Raw genomic sequence first — 3,797 nt, forward strand, 5'->3', positions numbered from 1 at the left:
AGATCTGTGTTAAAGGAAGGCTGCCATTTATTAGAGCCCCAACTGATACTGTGTGTGCAAAGGGAGGATTGAATGTGTAACAAGGAGTTTGGTAAATTTTGGTTATTTTATTTTTGTAACAGGCTCCTGTCCACCTCCAGTAGAGTTTTCAGTCCCAATGGCAACTTACTTACCAAATGTAATCCAGACTAGCCATTCCTCCCAAGTGGATGTGGTTCTTGTTCTTCTGCACATTGTAGCCCGTGGAGGCCAAGGACCTGCAAATTTGCCTTCATGTGCCTTTGTTTAGTTGACGAAAACAAACCTAGACACTTAGAGGATTGGAACTGATTTCAGCTGGGGGACATGTTTGCTTGGTTTTTATGTATTTGCATAGGAACATGTTGAGTGTTTCTATTCATTTCAAGGATCCCTATTCAGTGGAGCTCCGGAACATAATGGAAATGGATATGCATATGCAATTATTTTTGTGAATGGCCAGGCTTGTAAGGGGGTACTTGGATTTGAACCAAGGACCACTTGATCTGCAGTCAAACACTCTACCACTGAGCTATACCCCCCTGCCCAGTACACTGGCAAGTCAGTGATCTTAAGGATTTTGAAACCTGAGCGTGGAGTTCGTTTCTTCCACACCAGTATCGCTGTCTGTGCATTCCGGAGCTATGGGGTGAGTGGGAAAGGCCCAGAACTAGCTTGTCAGTATCAACAAAGGAGCAGCCAACATCAGGACCAACAAGACATGTTGGTGGCCCATTAAGAAGAATCCACTCTCCCAGATACTTCTCGGAGAGGGCACAGTACACACGGTACCTGTCCCCCACATCCCAGCAAGGGTCTTTCTAGTCCCACTTTAGTGTTACCCAATTTGTAATCAGTCTTTGGCCCAGATTCCCTCCCTGAGCGGCACCAGCACATGCTTGGGCCCCTTGCTAGTTTTAAATCTGCCTTGAGCTGGGACCTAGCTTGGCAAAGAGCCTGAAGCCCCCTCTGTGCTGGAGGAGTGAGAGCAGCCCTGGCACTGGGCAGGGCAGCCCTGATGGAATGAACCCAATGTGCCCGTGAGACCCTGATCCAGAACCTCTGCCATGCAACTTGTGCAGCTCCAGCTTCTCTAGTCTCCAGTGAGGATTCAAAGCTTCTCTGCTCCAGGGGAACCCCTGCGGGAGGGAGGCAGGGCTCCTGCAGGATAAATCTTCCTGCTGGCAGAGCTCCGGTCCCCTTCTCATGGGCACAGGGCATTGCACACGGCACCCACCACATGCACACACCCCTCTGTGGGGAGAATCAGCTCTGGAATATTGGGGTCAAACTCTTCCCACCTTGTCCCTGCAAACCTTCTCCTGGCTTCAGTGAGCGAATGGGGGCGTGAGGGGCTAGTGCGGTAACAGCAGCAGCATGGCCGTGGGGCTTGGCCAGCGGCTGGGGCCTGTCACCTGAGCATGAACCCAGCCAACCCCAGAAGATGGACCCGGGTCACCAGCCCAACCCATCGCATGGCTGCTGCCACTGCCCCATTAGTGCATGAGCTCCCACAGACCACACTGGGGAGAGCCCCCAGCTGCAGGGTGGATGCCTCTTAGTGCCTGGCAGGGCCCAGCTCCTGGCTGACCTGCACTGCTGGGGGTAAGGGTGCTGGGTGACAGGGAGGTGTTGGCTCTGGGGTGGGACTGTCACTTCCCCCTGCCCATCCAACAGGATCACAGCAAATGAAACCAGCTCGACCCGCAGGGGAAGAGTTCAGTCCAGGGCCTGGTGCATTCTAGGAGCAGGGACGGTGCAGAGAAAGGACAGATATGGGGCAGCTCTGAACACTCTGCATAGAACTGCCGGCCCTGACCCGCAGCCCATTACAGGGGGCTTTTAGCCATAGATTTTAATCAGATCAATAAATTGAAACAAACCCCCATTAAATCATTTCTCAGCCGGAGTCCTTCACCCACATTCCTTAGGGCGTTGGGCCACCACGTGGGCGTTTCATTTCCTGCCTCAATTTCACACAGAGACACAATTTCCTTTGCACAGATCCATGAACAGCAAAACCTCCCTGTGTCTCTGGTCTGAGCCAGGGCATTCGATTGCAGTGAACCCTTCTCTCCTGCAATGGCAATGGGCAGACAGAGGGGACGTGGCCACCTGCATCCCTGACAGGGAGATATTAGCTCGGCTCTTTCTTTCTGCTGCTGTTGTTAGTCCAGGAAACATCAAGGGAGGAATGCAAGGCTGAGTTCATGCACCAGCCCCCGGAAATATTTCAGTGCCCCAGAGAAATCCTGCCCCCTGCTATTGGAACGGTGTGCTGGAGATTTGAATGGGAAAGGGACTGTCTGAATCGTCAGAGTGGGGCATGAACAACAATCTACAGCAATGTCATTAACACAAACACACTCTAATCCTGCTCCAGTCGGAAGGGAAATGGGCAGGAACTCTTGCTGTTCAGCCAAGGACACACTTACACTGATGAGCAGCCGTGAGTGTGCTGGGGAAGTTGGTCTGAGCAAACAATTTGAAGTGACAATTCAGTGAGAACAGAATCATCATGTAGTCAAACAAATTTACATCAAGTAGTTGTGGCTGAGTGGTTAAGGCCCTAGACTAGAAATCCATTGAGGTCACCCTGCCCAGGTTCAAATCCTGCCAACTATGCAAGCACCGTGCTGTTGTTGTTAGTGTAGTCTTAGTGCCTGAGCATCCGCAGTGTGAACTGGAGCCAGATCTAGTTTCACTCTGTCTACACTTAAAACACTGCTATAGCACTCTGGAGCAGACAGCAACTGGAGGGTTTTTCTCATCCCTGTAATACCTACATTGACAGGACAATTCCTCCTTTGCTTTAGCACTATCTAACCAGGGCTTAGGTCACGTTAACTCTATGGGGGGGGTCACACCCTGAGAGACGTCGCTCTGCCAGTGAGGTGCCCAGCGTACACCAGCCCTTAGATCCTTTTTGGTATTTCTCAATGCAGGCACTGACCTGTGAGAGGAAAACATCAGCTCGCCAACACAGAGACTGAATTCCCCACATTTAATCTCGCTGCACTTTCCAGAAAGTCACAAAATTCAATTCATTCTTGCTAGGACAGAGAAAAAATAAGTGACGCTTAGTTTTTGGCTTGGTTAAATAAAATTAAGTGTTTAATTAATATAGTAAAAATCTGTACTGATTCCTCTAACTAACACCACAGTGTGAAATAGGAACAGAGACAACTCTTGTCAGTGACAACTAATTTCGCAAATGATCTTCCCAGGTCTGGGCATCTCCAGTGTCATTGCTCTGCATTCACCTTTCTCTTAGAGTTGTTCTCAGACATTCGCCTTCCTCGGCAGCGTGGGGCATGGGGGTCACTTGCTGGAGGATTCCCTGCACCTTAAGGTCTTTAAGCTACAATTTGAGGACTTCAATAACTCAGACATAGGTCAGGGGTTTGTTACAGGAGTGAGTGGGTGAGATTCTGTGCCCTGCATTGTGCAGGTCAGACTAGATGATCACAATGGTCCCTTCTGATCTCATGTCTATGAATCTATGACTCTATTCCCAAATTTGGAAAATTGTGCAGTTCAGAATGTGAATAGTGACCCCGTCTCCTTCCTGCACCTGCTCTACATTGCTACACAGCAGCTTCTCCACCTGGAGAGTCACTCCGACATTGCAGTGCAGCCACCCAGGATTCAGCAGGGGCCCCTGGCAAGGACAATGGGTGCAGCTAGCAGCCCAGTGTGCCTGGCAATGAGTCAGCTGTAAAAAAGCAAAACCCCCTCCCAGAAGAGTACAGAGATCTCTCTCTTTTTTGTTGTGTGTG

At 50.2% G+C, this 3,797-nt stretch overlaps 1 non-coding gene across 1 annotated transcript; it reads right to left on the reverse strand.

Annotated features, from left to right (window-relative positions):
• Positions 1-488: 488 nt before the first annotated feature.
• On the reverse strand, positions 489-560 carry TRNAC-GCA (transfer RNA cysteine (anticodon GCA)). The gene has a single exon. It is a non-coding gene; the product is annotated as a tRNA-Cys (tRNA).
• Positions 561-3,797: the final 3,237 nt, after the last annotated feature.

This window comes from Chelonoidis abingdonii, chromosome 25 (assembly GCF_003597395.2).
Source record: "Chelonoidis abingdonii isolate Lonesome George chromosome 25, CheloAbing_2.0, whole genome shotgun sequence".
Taxonomy (NCBI): Eukaryota; Metazoa; Chordata; order Testudines; family Testudinidae; genus Chelonoidis; species Chelonoidis abingdonii.